This window comes from Piliocolobus tephrosceles, chromosome 16, assembly GCF_002776525.5.
Source record: "Piliocolobus tephrosceles isolate RC106 chromosome 16, ASM277652v3, whole genome shotgun sequence".
NCBI classification, from domain to species: Eukaryota; Metazoa; Chordata; class Mammalia; order Primates; family Cercopithecidae; genus Piliocolobus; species Piliocolobus tephrosceles.
The window spans coordinates 23,746,994-23,763,980 of record NC_045449.1 but is presented as its reverse complement, the minus strand read 5'-3'; the positions used below and the strand labels follow the sequence as shown (position 1 = coordinate 23,763,980).

The window sequence follows — 16,987 nt, the reverse complement described above, 5'->3', positions numbered from 1 at the left end:
CTGCATAAATGTCTTCTTTTGAGAAGTGTCTGTTCATATCCTTCGCCTACTTTTTAATGGGGTTGTTTTTTTGTTGTAAATTTGTTTAAGTTCTTTGTAGATTCTGGATATTAGCCCTTTGTCAGATGGGTAGATTGCAGAAATTTCTCCCATTCTGTAGGTTTGTGCACTCTGATGGTAGTTTCTTTTGATGTGCAGAAGCTCTTCAGTTTAATTAGATCCCTTCTTTCTTTTTTTTTTTTTTTTAATAATAGGAATCTTTTGACGATGAGCAAAAAGAGCAAGTTTCAGAAGAGTAATGATAGTGTGGTATTATTTTTACAAGCTAGGTAAAATAATATTTTGTATTGTTTGAGGATATATGTTATAAAATAAAAGCATGTGGAAGTGCATGAGAATAAGAAACATCCAAATCATAATAGTGGCTGCCCCTGGGAAGGGGGAGGATAATGCAGGGTGGTACTGAGTGTTCAAACTAAGTTTCAGTAATTCTTTCTTTCTTTCTTTATCTCTCTCCCTCCCTCTCTTCCTCCCTTCCTTCCTTCCTTTTTTCCTTCCTTCCTTCCTTTTTTTGGGACAGAGTTTCACTCTTGTTGCCCAGGCTGGAGTGCAATGGCACGATCTCAGCTCACTGCAACCTCTGCCTCCTGGGTTCAAGCGATTTCCCTGCCTCAGACTCCTAAGTAGCTGGGATTACAGGCATGTGCCATCTAGCTGGCTAATTTTGTATTTCTAGTAGAGACAGGGTTTCTCCATGTTGGTCAGGCTGGTCTTGAACTCCTGACTTCAAGTGATCTGCCCACCTTGGCCTCCCAAAGTGCTGGGATTACAGGCGTGAACTACCACACCCAGCTATTGTTTAATTTTTTAATTTTTTTGTAGAAATGGGGTCTCCCTATGTGCCCAGACTCGTCTTGAACTCCTGAGATCAAGCGATCCTCCTGCCTTGGCCTCCTAAAGTGCTGGGATTATAGGCGTGAGCCACTGCACACAGCCTAAATAGATTTTTATGTAGAGCCATTTTCCAAGGAAAGAATAATGGAGACATAATCTGGTTTTGTTCCTTCTGTCTCTGCTGGGAGGATTATAGCCTCCCTCTATAAGTGGGAACTCTGAGCTGGAGAATGGTGGCAGGATTTGCTGGATGCTGTGTGGGAAATCAGGAGACACTGCTGGTTCCTCTTTCTGTGGAACAAACTGGATTTGTGGAAATTACTTGTGTTTTTAGAGCCATTGAGACTTGAGTTTTAATCCTGCCTCTCACATTATCTATAACAGCTGTGTGGTCTTGGCCAATCTCTGACCTTTTAAAGCCTCAGTTCCTCATTTAAATAGGAAGATAACAACATCGAGTTTGCAGGGTTGTTGGAAGGATTAAAATGGGAGTGGTCCACCTTGCTCTGGTTTGGTACATGGTGGAAATGTAACTCAGGTCCTTTTTCCCATGCTCATAATCAGCTAGTCAGTGACCTTCTTCTCCTGGGCCCCACCTGTTCTCAGGGAATTTAGCCAACTCTTCTCCCTGACTATAATCAGGGCTCTGGACTGAAGGGAAAGCCACTTTCCATGTAATGTTGACATCTTGTGCCATGGAAATAATTAATACATTTATTCTCTTAATACATCTATTCATTAAGCAAATAACTACTGGTCAGTATAATATGGTAATCAAACTTTAGCCTTCAGGGTCAGAGATCTGAGTGCTAGTCTTGGCTATGCTATTTACTAGTTGTGTGACCTGGGCAAGTTACTTCTACTGTCTATACCTCATTTCCTTATCTGTATAATGGAGATAACATTGCCTACCTCCATGGGCTTTGCTGAGAGTATTAAATGAGAACACACGTATGGTGTTTAGCAGTAGCTATTATTACCCTATCATAATCCCAGCAATGTACTTGGGACTGTGGGGAGGAAGAAGTATAAACAAGACTGGTCTTGAAGCATCACAGTCAAAAGACATGATGACAGATAAATACCATATACACTCATGGAATGATAAACGTGGTAAAAGAGACAGAAAGTGCTGGAGTCAGTAAGGGGCGACCAACTCCTCCCAAAGGAGTTGTGGGGCAGCTCCACAGAGAAGCTAACATTTGGAATACACCTTGAAGAACTGGTGGACTCCCTCAACTTGGGAGATGGGGAAGGATGTTTCAAATTGAGGGGCAGCACATACAAAGGCATGGTGTTATGTTCCGGGGAGAGCAAGGCATTTCCCATGGCTGTTGCATGTAAACAGTCTTTTTGGTTATGCTAAGAAGCTTGGATTCTGCCAGGCATGGTGGCTCACACTTGTAATCCCAGCACTTTGGGAGGCCTAGGCAGTCAGATCACTTGAGCCCAGGAGTCTGAGACCAGCCTGGGCAGCATGGTGAAACCCCGTCTCTACAAAAAATACAAAAATTAGCTGGGAGTGGTGGCACGCACTGGTGGTCTCAGCTACTTGGGAGACTGAGGTGGGAGGAAAGCTTGAACCCAGGAGGCAGAGCTTGCAGTGAGCCAAGATTGCACCATTGCACTCCAGCCTGGGTGACAGAGTCAGACCCTGTCTCAAAAAAAGAAAGAGAAAGAAGCTTGGATTCTATTCCCTAGGCCAAGGGTCAGCAAACTACAGCCCTCGGGTCAAACAAAGAAAGAGGTGGCTGTTATGCTACATGTTTTTGTAAATTAAGTATTTTGTTTTTGTTTTTGTTTTTTTTGAGACAGCCTCTCACTCTGTGGCCCAGGCTGGAGTGCAGTGGCATGATCTCGACTCACTGCAACCTCCGACTCCGGGGCTCAGGTAATCCTCCCACCTCAGCCTCCCGAATAGCTGGGAGCACAGGCACACACCACCACACCTGGCTAAGTAAATAAAGTTTTACTGGACCACAGTCATGCCCATTCATTTACGTATTGCTTTTGTGCCACATGGCTGCTTTTGTGCCACAATAAGAGTTGAGTAGTTGAGACAGAGACCATCTGGTCCCCAAAGCCTAAACTATTGACCATCAAGTCCTTTACAGAAAGTGTGCTGACCCCTGAGCTGGGCCATTGGGAACCTTTGAGGAATCCCAAGCCAGGAAGTGACGTGACCATATTTGTATTATGGAAAGATGACTCTGGCAGCCACATGGAGGACAAGTTAGAGGGGATGAAGTGGAAGCAGGTGACCACAAGAAGGCTGTTGCTATTGTCCAGCTAAGGGCTGACAAGGCCTGAATTGAGGCGATGGCAGTGAGGACGAGTGGATGATGGAGATCTGAGAGATTTTTGTTGTTGTTGTTGTTTGAGATGGAGTCTTGCTCTGTCACCCAGGCTGGAGTGCAGTGGCATGATCATGGCTCACTGCAATCTCCACCGCCAGGGTTCAAGTGATTCTCATGCCTCAGCCTCCAGAGTAGCTGAGATTATAGGTATATGCCACCACACATAGCTAATTTTTAGTAGAGATGGGGTTTCACCATGTTGGTCAGGCTGGTCTCAAACTCCTGACCTCAAGTGATCTGCCTGCCTCGGCCTCCCAAAGTGTTGGGATTACAGGCGTGAGTCACTGCACCCAACCTAGATTTGAGAGATATTTAGGGATTAAATCAATAGGACTTGGTGCCTGAGTGGATGGTGGCTGAAGGAGAGGAAGGAGGCAGGGAAAGTGGACTTCTGGCCCCAGCAAAAGAGGGTTAGGGTCTTTAAACAAAAGGAAAAAGTTTGTGGTGAAGGTTATACATTTCACTTTGGATACAACTTGGGGTATTTGTAAGTGATGGTGGAAATACCAGGCTGGCCTCTAGAGTAATGTCTGCGTGGAGATTTGGGAGTTATCCATTGTGTGGGAGGTGTTTGGGAGTCCTGAGAATGAACAAGATCTACCAAGGAGGGAGTATAGGATCATAAGAGCAAAAGGCAAAGGAAGAAATACTGAGAAGTGTCAGCAATGAAAGTCAAACAGAGCAAGTATATCTAGCCAGGCGATCCACAAGTACTTCTGGAGGCCAAGTTCTAGAGGAAGGCAGGTCGAATAGGCATTGATTAGCAGGCCAGGGAGGCAGGCCCTAGAATTAGCAATTGGGCAGTTACTGCTTGGGTGACCAACTCATACCTGGAACTTTCTCAGTTTTAGCACTGAAAATTCCCATCCTGGGAATGCGCTGAGTCTCGGGCAAACCAGTAGAATTGATCATCCTACTGCTGACCTTGCCATGAGTGATGTCAAGAAAAGTTTAGCTTGCAAAGAGCTAGCTTCTGAAGGTATCGATTTTCCATTAAGTCGATGACCTAAGTCCTAAGTTGAACTTTTTTTTTTTTTTTTGAGACAGAGTCTTGTTCTGTCGCCCAGGCTGGAGTGCAGTGGTGCGATCACACCTCACTGCAGCCTTGACCTCCCACTCTCAAGCAATCCTTCCACCTCAGCCTCCCCAGTAGCTGGGACTACAGGCACACCTGGTTCATTTCGATTTTTTGTAGAGATGGTATCTCACTATGTTGCCCAGGCTGGTCTCAGACTCCTGGGCTCAAGTGACTAGGTTGATCCTTTCTGAATCACTCCAACCGTAATAACAAAAAGCTCTTTTTGTACGGCACTTGACCATTGTATGACCTCATTTGATCCTTACGATAACCCTGCGAGGTAGAAGTTTGTAGCTGCAATTGCGCAGGAGTGGAGATGGAGAGGTTGGCATTTGATGAAGCACCTGTGCCGTGTAAGTGGCAAAGGCAGGGCTCAACCTTAGCCTTTTGACTCCAGAAGCATTTACCTGGCTGCCTCCTGGTTGTAGATGTCCATAGTCTGGGGTGCTGGGCTCCTGACTGGCAGGGCTATGGATCCGCTGCTCACTCTAGAATTAGGCAGAGGTCAGGAAATTCTTGGAAGTGTAGAAGAAGCCCCACAGCTATGTGCAGATCAGTGCAAGAGTAAGGCTGTAGGTTCATAGAAAGGCCACTACATAAACTTATGCCACCAGGGGTTTGTAAGAGGGGCCATATTCTATGCAATAGCCAGGCTCTTAAACAAATTTTTCTGGTGGTAAAATATGCATAACCTAAAATTTACCTTTTCTTTTTTAAAGACAGGGTCTGGCTCTGTCACCCAGGCTGGAGTGCAGTGATGTGCTCACAGCCCACTGCAGCCTCGAACTCCTGGGCTTAATTATTTTATGTATAAAATAGTTAATCCCCGTATTTTAGCTATTTTATGTGTACAATTCAGTGGCATTAAGTACATTCAAAATATTGTATAACCATCACCACTATCCATTTCCAGAACTTTAAATAATCCCCAGTAGAAACTCCATATCCATTAAACAATGACTCCCAATTCCCCCGGCCCCTAGTCCATGGTAACTTCTATTCTATTTTCTGTCTCTATGAATTTACATATTCTAGGTAGCTCATATAAGGAGAATCAAACAATATTTGTTCTTCTGGGTCTGGATTCTTTCACTTAGCACAACATTTTAAAGGGCCATCCATGTTGTAGCCTGTATTAAAATTTCGTTCTTTTTATGGCTGAATAAAAAAGTGCATACGTTGTATGTATATGCCACGTTTCATTTATCCATTTATCTGTTGCTGGATAGACTCTTTTTATATTCTTATATTTCAAGTGAAGACAATCATAAATTTCTGATAGAGTATAATTTCAGAGACAACTGGATTCTGTGTGCTTCCAGATATAAGAAATATTCTTGCCAAAATAGAAAAAAAATCAAACTCAAAGCTGATCAAGCCTCTAGATCTATCTACCATGATAGGATATCAAATTACACTACATGGATGCAATAAGAAAAATCCTGACTGTGAGAAAATCTATAGGATAAATGACCATGTTTCTTCAACAAAGAAGTTGCAGGGGGAAAACAGAAAAAGATAGAAGGGAAACCTGTCGATTAAAAGATACTTAAAAGTCATGTCAACTCACTGCAATGTGTGGATCTTGATTCAAACCACATTTTTTAAAAAAGACATTTATGGAGACAACGGAGGTCATTCCGTAATGGAGATAACGGAATGTTTGACGATATTAAAAAATTATTGTTTAAGGCCAGGCATGGTGGGTCGCGCCTGTAATCCCAGCACTTTGGGAGGCTGAGGCGAGTGGATCACCTGAAGTTGGGAGTTAGAGACCAGCCTGACCACCATGGAGAAACCCTATCTCCACTAAAAATACAAAATTAACCGGGCGTGGTGGCGCATGCCTGTAATTCCAGCTACTTGGGAGGCTGAGGCAGGAGAATCACTTGAACCCAGGAGGCAGAAGTTGCAGTGAACTGAGATCGCACCATTGCACTCCAGCCTGGGCAACAAGAGTGAAACTCCATCTCAAAAAAAAAAATTGTTTAAAAATTGGTATGACCATTGTATTGTGGTTTTGTTTAAAAAATTATCCTGGCTGGGGCGGTGGCTCACGTCTGTGACCCCAGCACTTTGGGAGGTTGAGGTGGACAGTTCGCTTGAGCTCATGAGTTGGAGACCAGCCTGGGTAACATGGTGAAACCCTGTTTCTACAAAATAAAAAAACAAGCAAAAATTTACCTGGGCATGGTGGTGCGCACCTGTAGTCCCAATTACTTGGGAAGCAGAGGCAGGAGAATCACTTAAGCCTCAGAGGCAGAGGTTGCAGCGAGCCAAGATCATGCCACTGCACTCCAGCCTTGGTGATAGAGCCAGACATTGTCTCAAGAAAAACAAAAAACAGGCCGGGCGCGGTGGCTCAAGCCTGTAATCCCAGCACTTTGGGAGGCCGAGGCGGGCGGATCACGAGGTCAGGAGATCGAGACCATCCTGGCTAACATGGTGAAACCCCGTCTCTACTAAAAAAATACAAAAAACTAGCCGGGCGAGGTGGCAGGCGCCTGTAGTCCCAGCTACTTGGGAGGCTGAGGCAGGAGAATGGCGTAAACCCGGGAGGCGGAGCTTGCAGTGAGCTGAGATCCGGCCACTGCACTCCAGCCTGGGCAACAGAGCGAGACTCCGTCTCAAAAAAAAAAGAAAAACAAAAAACAAAAACAAACCCTTATCTTTTAGAGATACACAATGAAATTCTTTCTTTCCCTTTCTTTCCTTTCTTTCTTTCTTGACAGAGTCTCTCTGTTGCCTAGGCTGGAGTTCAGTGGTACGATCTCAGCTCACTGCAACCTCCACCTCCCGGGTGGTTCACAGGATTCTCCTGCCTCAGTCTCCCAAATAGCTGAGATTACAGGTGTGTGCCACCATGCCTGGCTAATTTTTCTTTTTTTTTTTTAACAGGGTTCCACTATGTCGGCCAGACTGGTCTCAAACTCCTGACCTCAAGTGATCCACCCGCCTCAGCCTCCCAAAGTGCTGGGATTACAGGCATGAGCCACCGTGCCCAGCCTGTCGTCTTATTTTGAGACAGGGTCTCGCTCTGTTGCTCAAGCTGGAATACAGTGGTGTGATCTTGGCTCACTGCAACCTCTGTGTCCCTGGCTCAAGTGATCCTCCTGCCTCAGTCTCCCAAGTAGCTGGGACTACAGACACACATCATGCCAGGCTAATTTTTTTGTTTTGTATTTTTTTGTATTTTTAGTAGAAACAGGGTTTCACCATGTCAGCCAGGCTGGTCTCGAACTCCTGGCCTCAAGTAATCTGCATGCCTCAGCCTCCCAAAGTGCTGGGACTACAGGTATGATCCACCACAACCGGCCTGAAATATTTTATTTATTTAATTTTTAAATTTTTTAGTTTTTTGAGACAGAGTCTTGCTCTGTCGCCCAGGCTGGAGTGCAGTGGCACGATCTCGGCTCACTGCAAGCTCCGCCTCCCAGGTTCACGCCATTCTCCTGCCTCAGCCTCCCGAGTAGCTGGGACTACAGGCCCCTGCCACCATGCCCGGCTAATTATATATATTTTTAGTAGAGACGGGGTTTCACCATGTTAGCCAGGATGGTCTCGATCTCCTGACCTAGTGATCCGCCCATCTTGGCCTCCCAAAGGGCTGGGATTACAGGCTTGAGCCACCGCGCCCGGCCCGGCCTGAAATATTTTTATATAAAATTATTTGATATCTGGGATTAGGCTCAAAATTATACTCAGTGTGGGGGTTGGGGAGTAGGTAGAAAGATACTTGAAACAATATTTCTGTGAGTTGGTAACTATTGAAGTTGTATGCTGGCTACTTGGGAGTTTATTGTATTATTTTGTTTACTTGTGTATGTGTTTGACTTCCTGTTAGTAGCTTTTTTACCTCATTTCAGAGACATGTTTCTTCATTTTGGACTGATCTTCAGCCGATACTCTAAGAATTTAGCTTTAAGTTTCCTGGAGAGCATTTTCCACCCACACTCCAAGTTTCTGCACAAAAGGTAAAGGATCTTTTTTGTTGTTGTTGTTGAGACGGAGTCTCGCTCTATCACCCAGGCTGGAGTGCAGTGGCCGGATCTCAGCTCACTGCAAGCTCCGCCTCCCGGGTTCCCGCCATTCTCCTGCCTCAGCCTCCCAAGTAGCTGGGACTACAGGCGCCCGCCACCTCGCCCGGCTAGATTTTTGTATTTTATTAGTAGAGACGGGGTTTCCCCATGTTAGCCAGGATGGTCTCGATCTCCTGACCTCGTGATCCACCCGTCTCGGCCTCCCAAAGAGCTGGGATTACAGGCTTGAGCCACCGTGCCCGGCCGGTAAAGGATCTTAAGCTAATAAATGCAATAAGCTAATAAATGTTTGAGGAACAACATTTAAAAGCGTGCTTTTGACGTGTGAACAACACCAGCTATCAGGCATATTTGCAATTCTGTGGACTTTTAAAAAAGCAGACTTGCTTATTTTCAATTCTTTTTGGAGAGTCATATCATGGTAACGTACCACATGACAGGCATCATCTTACACACTTTACATTTGCTATTTCTTCTAAGCCTCACAGTAACTCTACATATTATTATCAGCCTCTGTTTTACAGATGAAGAAATAGAGGTTCAGAGAGATTAATAATTTCTAACACGTGTTAACCACTTACTATGTTTTGAGCACTGGGCTGATTGCTTTAAATGAATTTGCTTATTTTATTCTCTCACACTCTTACAAGGTAGGCAATATTAATATTATTATTATTATTTTTTTGAGACAGAGTCTCGCTCTGTTCCCCAGGCTGGAGTGCAGTGGCGGGAACTTGGCTCACTGCAAGCTCTGCCTCCCAGGTTCATGCCATTCTCCTGCCTCAGCCTCCGAAGTAGCTGGGACTACAGGCGCCCGCCACAATGCCTGGCTAATTTTTTTTTTTTTTTTTTTTTTTGTATTTTTAGTAGAGACGGGGTTTCACTGTGTTAGCCAGGATGGTCTCTATCTTCTGACCTCGTGATCTGCCCGCCTCAGCCCCCCAAAGTGCTGGGATTACAGGCGTGAGGCACTGCGCCCGGCCATATTATTATACCTCTTCTATAGATGAGGAAATTGAAGTTTAGAGAGGCTAAGGAGCTTGCTGGCAGCTGCTAGAGCCAAGCATCCTCTCTGTGTGGCCCCAAAGCCCAGGCACTCACCACTCCACCCAGGATGCAGCCCAGAGCTTCAGGGCAAGCATACCAGGCTCTGCTGTTTATTAGTCACAGTGCCTTGGGCAAATTAATTCATTTTCCCAAGCCTGGTTTCTAATCTGTGAAATAGGGATAAGAATAGCATCTCCCTAATAGGGTAATTCTGGGAATTAAGTGAGACAGTGCATTAAGGGGTTAGCATAGTGCCTGCCCCATAGGCTCCCTTGATTTAAGTGATTTTTATTACCAAGCTTCTTTCTGCGGTGGAGGGCTTCTTGATTAAAGTCTGATCATTTTAGGACTTTAGGAATCTTCTGGAAAAACTGGCCTTCCCATGACCATCTGGGTGATTTTATGTGGATACTGCTCTGGCTTTTTTCTGTGCGAAGAGGAGAGGGGTGCTTTACTTTTACTTTTACTTAGAGCTAGGGCAGGGTTTATTCTGGCATTTGGGAAGGAAAAGACTAAAATCAAGTGACCAAGAAGCAGAGTTACTGTGTCAGTGCAGGTGCGGCCCCGGAGTTTCAGTTTTGCTTAGTGTCTGAAACTGGTTCCTGGTTCAGGCAAGAAGAGCTCTCAGGGACACCATGTGCTACCCAGAGAGTGTCCTATGTGTACACTCATGTAAATAAAAGAGTTGTTGACTGGCATGTGGTGGCTCACGCCTGTAATCCCAGCACTTTGTGAAGCCAAGCTGGGCAGATCACCTGAGGTCAGGAGTTCGAGACCAGCCTGGCTAACATGGTGAACCCCTGTTTCTACTCAAAATACAAAAAATTAGCCGGGTGTGGTGGCAGGTGCCTGTAATCCCAGCTATTCAGGAGGCTGAGGCAGGAGAATCGCTTGAACCTGGGAGGTGGAGGTTACAGTGAGCTGAGATTGTGCCACTGCACTCCAGCTTGGGCAACAAGAGTGAAACTCTGTCTCAAAAAAAAAAAAAAAAAAGAGAGTTGTTAATATACCTATTCATTTCACTGCCATGGTATAGAGAAAAGAATGGGCTTTGGAGCCTTAGGGACCTCAGATTGAATCCTGACTCTGCTACTCTCAGGCTGGGTGCAAGTCACAAACCTGTCTGTGCTTCATTTCCACAACTATGAGTTAGGAAAGATAACCAAGCTAACAGCTATAGAACGCTTACTATGTGCTGGGCACTGTTCTTTTTATATATTAAATCATGTAATTTTTAAAAATTAATAAATACAAGGCCAGGCACAATGGCTCATGCCTGTAATTCCAGCACTTTGGGAGGCCAAGGTGGGTGGATCACCTGAGGCCAGGAGTTTGAGACCAGCCTGGTCAACATGATGAAACCCCATCTCTACTAAAAAATACAAAAATCAGCCAGGTGTGGTGGCACATGCCTGCAATCCCAGCTACTTGGGAGGCTGAGGCATGAGAATCACTTGAACCTGGGAGTCAGAGATTGCATTGAGCTGAGATCACAGCACTGCACTCCAGCCTGGGTGGGAGAGTGAGACCCTGTCTCAAAATAGTAATAATAATAAATATTATTTTAAAAATCAGTTTAAGTTCACAGCAAATTGAGAAGAAAGTACAGAGATTTCCCATCTGCCCCCTGCCCCCACATATGCACAGCCTTCCCCACGATCACACTCTTCACCAGAGCTGTACACTTGTTATAATTGATGAACCTGCCTTGACGCATCAGTATCCCCCAGTCCATGGTCCACATTAGGATTCATTCTTGGTGTTGTACATTCTGTGGGTTTTGACAAACGCATGTATTCAACATTGCGGTATCATACAGAAGAGTTTCACTGCCCTAAAAATCCTCTGTGCTTTGCATTTTCATCCCTCCCTCGACCTTAATCCATGGCACCACTAACTTTTTATTGTCTCCATAGTTTTGCCTTTTGCAGAATGCCATATAGTTGGAATCATACAATATATAGCCTTTTCAGATGAGCTTTTCACTTATTAATATACATTGAAGTTTCCTCCATGTCTTTTCATGGCTTGATAGCTCATTTCTTTTTTAGTGCCACATAATATGCCATTGTCTGGATGTACCATAGGTTATTTATCAATTTCCCTACTGAAGTTCATCTTGGTTGCTTCCAAGTTTTGGCAATTATGAATAAAGTTGCTATAAACATCAATGTGCAGGATCAATGTGTGGACATAAGTTTTCAATTCATTTGGATAAATACGAAGGAGTGGGATTGTTGGATTGTATGGTAAGAGTATGTTTCATTTTCTTTTTTTTTTTTGAGATGGAGTCTCGCTCTGCCGCCCAGGCTGGAGTGCAGTGGCCGGATCTCAGCTCACTGCAAGCTCCGCCTCCCGGGTTTACGCCATTCTCCTGCCTCAGCCTCCCGAGTAGCTGGGACTACAGGCGCCGGCCACCTTGCCCGGCTAGTTTTTTTGTATTTTTTAGTAGAGACGGGGTTTCACCGTGTTAGCCAGGATGGTCTCCATCTCCTGACCTCGTGATCCGTCCGTTTTGGCCTCCCAAAGTGCTGGGATTACAGGCTTGAGCCACCACGCCCGGCCTATGTTTCATTTTCTAAGAAACCACCAAACTGTCTTTCAAAGTGGCTATACCATTTTGCACTGCTACCAGCAGTGAATGGGAGTTGCTGTTGCTCTACATTCTTGCTAGCATTTGGAGTTGTTGGCATTTTGGATTTTGGCCAAAATCCAAATTTAGGTAAATAAGGTAGTTTTATCTCATGGTTATCTTAATTTGCTATTCTCTTTTATTTTTTATTTATTTTTTGAGACGGAGTCTTGCTCTGTTGCCCAGGCTAGAGTGCAGCGGCACAATCTCGGTTCACTGCACCCTCTGCCTCCTGGGTTCAAGCGATTCTCCTGCCTCAGCCTCCTGAGTAGCTGGGCCCACAGGTGCGTGCCACAACACCCAGCTAATTTTTTGTATTTTTAGTAGAGACAGAGTTTCACCCTGTTAGCCAGGATGGTCTCGATCTCCTGATTTCGTGATTTGCCCGCCTCAGCCTCCCAAAGTGCTGGGATTACAGGCGTGAGCCACCGCACCTGGCTTTAATTTGCTATTCTCTAATGACATACAATGTTTAGTATCTTTTCTTTTGCTTACTGCTATCTGTATATCTTCTTTGGTAAGGTGTCTGATTAGGTTTTTTGCCCATTTCTAAACAGGGTGGTTCATTTTCTTATTGTTGAGTTTTTAGAACTCTTTGCATATTTTGGATAACAATCCTTTATCAGATGTCTTTTGCATATATTTTATCCCGGTTGTGGCTTGTCTTCTCATTCTTTTGACAGTCTTTTGTAGAGCAGACATTTTTAATTTTAATGAAGCCCAGCTCTTTCTTCATGGTGCCTTTGGTGTTGTATCTAAACAGTCATTGTGATACTCAAGGTCATCTAGGTTTTCTCCTATGTTATCCTCTAGGAGACAGTTTTATGGTTTTGTGTTTTACATTTAGGTATATCATCTATTCTGAGTTAATTTTTGTGATGGGTATAGGGTCTGTGTCTAGACTCTTTTTTTTTTTTTTTTTTTGCATGTGGATGTCCAGTTTGTTGAAAAGCCCCATGTGTTGAAAAGACTAAGCTTATTTAATTTTCAAAACAAATTTTGAGGGAGGGAGTCACTGTTGTTATCCCAGTTTTTTGGATGAACAAAGTGAAGCACAGAGAGGTTTTATAAATCACCCAGAGTAACACAGCTAGTACTTGACAGAACTGAGATTTGAACCCAGGCAATCCAGCTCCAGAGTCCATGCACTCAACCCCTATCTATAATAATAATGTCTTCCTCACAGGTTCATTGTGAGGAATAGAGATAGTGTCCAGTATATTGTAGGTACTCAGGAAACACTAATGATAGTCATTGTCCTACCTAGCCTGCAAGGTTCCCCTCAAATGTCATGTTTTTGGGTTTTTGGATTTTTTTCTTTTTTGGAGACAGAGTCTTGCTCTGTCGCCCAGGCTGAAGTACAGTGGTGCAATCTCAGCTCACTGCAACCTCTGCTCCCCGGATTTAAGAGATTCTCCTGCCTCAGTCTCCCAAGTAGCTGGGATTACAGACGTGCACTACCATGCCTGGTTAATTTTTTGTATTTTTAGTAGAGATGGGGATTCAAGGCCAGGCTGGTCTTGAATGCTGGCCTCAAGGGATCTGCCCGCCTCAGCCTCCCAAAGTGCTGGGATTACAGGCATGAGCCACCATGCCTGGCCTCAAATGTCATGTTTTTTTTTTTTTTTTTTTTTTTTTTGAGACGGAGTCTCCCTCTGTCGCCCAGGCTGGAGTGCAGTGGCCCGATCTCAGCTCACTGCAAGCTCCGCCTCCCGGGTTTACGCCATTCTCCTGCCTCAGCCTCCGGAGTAGCTGGGACTACAGGCGCCCGCCACCTCGCCCGGCTAGTTTTTTTTGTATTTTTTAGTAGAGACGGGGTTTCACAGTGTTAGCCAGGATGGTCTCGATCTCCTGACCTAGTGATCCGCCCGTCTCGGCCTCCCAAAGTGCTGGGATTACAGGCTTGAGCCACCGCGCCCGGCAAATGTCATGTTTTTGAAGCTGCTCTTCTCACTCCTCAAGCCAAATAAGCCTCCCCTCATAGCACCTATCTCATCATCCAAGTTATGCCAGCATGGTGAACCCTGCTACTGTCACAGCTCAGCTCTACCTGTTCCCCATGTGATTTCCCTGGAGATATGTCATGCCTGATCTCCTTCTGTATCACCCCAAATGCCTGGGGCTGCACTTGGCACTTAGCAGGCAGTTTGTCAAATTGAGTTTGAGTTGCATGTTATTCCAAAATGTGTATCCTACCTGGGTCTATTCCTCAGAAACTCCTAACTCTTACTCAACTCTTTGCTTCTGAGCCTCCTTGCTCCAGCCTTCCCTGGTCTGTCAGGTTGGGCTGCCCTTGCCTGGAGAAGTTCCTGTTTGGGCTGTCTAGGGAGGCAGCTGCCTTTGTCTGCTACACCCTTCTTCCTGCACCACCCCACTCAGTTTCTTCCACATTCTGGCGCACCCCACTCCAGCATGGACACTGCCCAGAAAAGTGTCTCCGTTTCTTTCTCTCTCCAAACTCCAGACATAGCACCTATCTTGGAGGCCTGGTATCTGGATGTCCCTTGGCCTCTCCTAGGAAGTACAAACTGTCTTCTTGGTGGGTAGAGCAGCTCACTTGATATTTACAGCACACGGTGGACCCAGGGACAGACTGCACTGCAAAGAGCTTCTGAAAGGGTTAATCTTGGCATTGGTGAACGCCTTCAGGGAGTGAGTGGCACTTACAGTCATGGCTCCTGGGCCCCAGTACACCTCTTGATCCACTCCACTTTGAGACAGGCCTCTATCAGACCAAGCTATTGAGAGTCTGTTTTTACCTTGGGGAGTGCGTTCTGGCAATGCCATCTCGGACATGGCAGGCAGTACCTGGTCTGGACTGGGCCTGGGGCACCATCCAGCAGGGCCCTGTGTGTGCCTCTGCAGAGCCACCTTGGGAAGTGGTGGCCAGTAAGACTTAATTGCTTCCTCTAGACAGCACTACCTTGAACACAGCCTGCAGAGTTCGGTGCCTGCCTTGGACAGCCCCTCTTCTATACGTTCATCATGACCCTGGTGCCTGTCCTGGGCAGTGCCACTCAGCCCCTTTCGGACCCTTTTCGGACAGCCTTCAGTGCCCAGTGCAGACAGAAACTCCAGGCAGGGCCTCTCTCAGACACAGCGAGGGGGGCTTCAGAGCCTACTGCGGACGGAGACTGCCAGGGCAGCACCCGGCCCGCCTGGCCCACGTCTGGCGGCGCGCACTGGCGCTGCCAGGCAGGCCGGGCGTTTATCCCCAGAGCAGCCAGCAGGGAGCTCCCTTTCGGCTCGGCTCGCGCGGTCGCTGGGGGCGGCGCTGAGCTGCGCCGCGCTGCGCTCTGCTCCAGCCCCGACCGGGCCGAGGCTGCTGGATGCCGCGTCTCCGTTTCTGCTGCCTGCCGGGCGGGCTCCGGTGGCCGGTGAGTGCGGGTCGGCGGCGGCTGCCGCTCGGTGGCGGGCCCGGCCTGGTGGGGCGGCGGGGCGGGCTCCGGCCGGGCGGGCGGGCGGCGGGGCCCGCCGGCTCCTCCTCCTCCCCTGTCCCCTGGAAGCAGCGGCCCGGACTCCCGGCTCCCGTCCCTGGCGGCGCCGTGGAGCTCGACGCCCGGGGGTGGGGGCCGACCGGGAGCGGCGGGGAAGGGGCACCACCGGCCCTTCCAGCCAACCTGGGGGGCGCAGGGAGGCAGGACAGGGTGGCCTTCAGTGTGGGGGGATTTGGCGCTTGGAGGCGCCCAGGTGGCCCGGAGCTGCGGGGTGCGGGCTGCAGCCTCGGGGGTGGGGGGACTTCTCCTGCCCCGGCCCAGGCCTCCCGATGGAGCGAGCGAGCGGGGCGCTGAGGAAAGCCACGGGGAAGGGGAGCACCTCTACCCAGCCATTTATCCCTCCCGGCGTCCTTCACTCTTTCACTGCCGGGCCGACTGCGGGCTCCTCTCAAAGGAGCAGCTGCTAGACAGCTGGCAAAACAATAGAGACCCCGCTTCCCTGGGCCCCCTCCTCTTGGGACAGAAGATGAGGGGATGAATGGTGGCAGGCTTTGGGGATTAGGGAGTGCAGGCTGTACCCTGCGACTGAATGCTCACCTCACCTTTCCCTGCAGAGGGGTGGGGTGCGTGTGGGAAGGTCGGACAAGCTGCCCCAGGCCTCTGGAGAGACCGCCCCAACGCCCCGCCCTGCTAACCTGTCATGCCAGTTGTTTCGCCAATGGGAAGGGGAGGTGGTAGGGGTGGCTGCCCCCTCACCCTGCCCCTTGTTAGTGGGGGTGCGCTCCTTGGTCCCAAGCCTGGCCAGGAGTGTGGGTCATGTTCCAGGGTGCGATAAGGCCCGCAGGGACAGGCTAGGCATTGGGGCTTTGTTGTGGGGGTGGAGATGGGGGGAGTTGCCCTACTGCAAGGCACATGTGTCTTGCTGATTAGTTGGAAAGGTTGCGGCCAGAATGAGCCAGAGGTAGGGGGTGGGGGAGATGGGGAGGAAGACAGCCAGTTTGTTTTTGAGCCCGTATTCGTTTTGCCTGGCCACTTGACCAATGGGGCACGTGTTTGGCGCTGGCCTCATAGTGTGTGTTTGTGTGGGGAGGGCTCGGGGAATGCTTCCTGAGAGGGACTGTCCTGGTTAGGGCCTTCATGCCCTCAGATGGCCACTCAGAGTTAAAGAATTGGGTTCCCTCCCCGCTTCACCCTGCCAATGACTTGGGCTAGTTAGTGTGGGTTCGTCTTGTCTTTTGGAGCCCCTGTCATGTCTGTGGCCGAGAAGACCTCATCAGTGCCCCTGTGGCGAGTGAGCTCTGGGAATTGTGTATGCACTGGGGCGCGCTGGAAGGGAGGGGAGGCCACCTGGATGATTAAGAGCGAGATCAGGCCGGGCGCGGTGGCTCACACCTGTAATCCCAGCACTTTGGGAGGCCGAGGCGGGCGGATCACCTGAGGTCAGGAGTTCGAGACCAACTTCAACATGGATAAACCCCGTCTCTACTAAAAATACAAAATTA

At 47.7% G+C, this 16,987-nt stretch overlaps 1 protein-coding gene across 1 annotated transcript in view; it reads left to right on the top strand.

The window, feature by feature from the left end:
• Positions 1-15,317: 15,317 nt before the first annotated feature.
• The window catches only part of MYO18A (myosin XVIIIA), a 107,018-nt gene continuing 105,348 nt past the window's right edge, over positions 15,318-16,987 (top strand). Inside the window, exon 1 of the mRNA XM_023183923.2 lies at positions 15,318-15,425. The gene's annotated coding sequence lies outside the window, so the exon portion shown is untranslated. The remainder of the gene's footprint in view (positions 15,426-16,987) is intronic.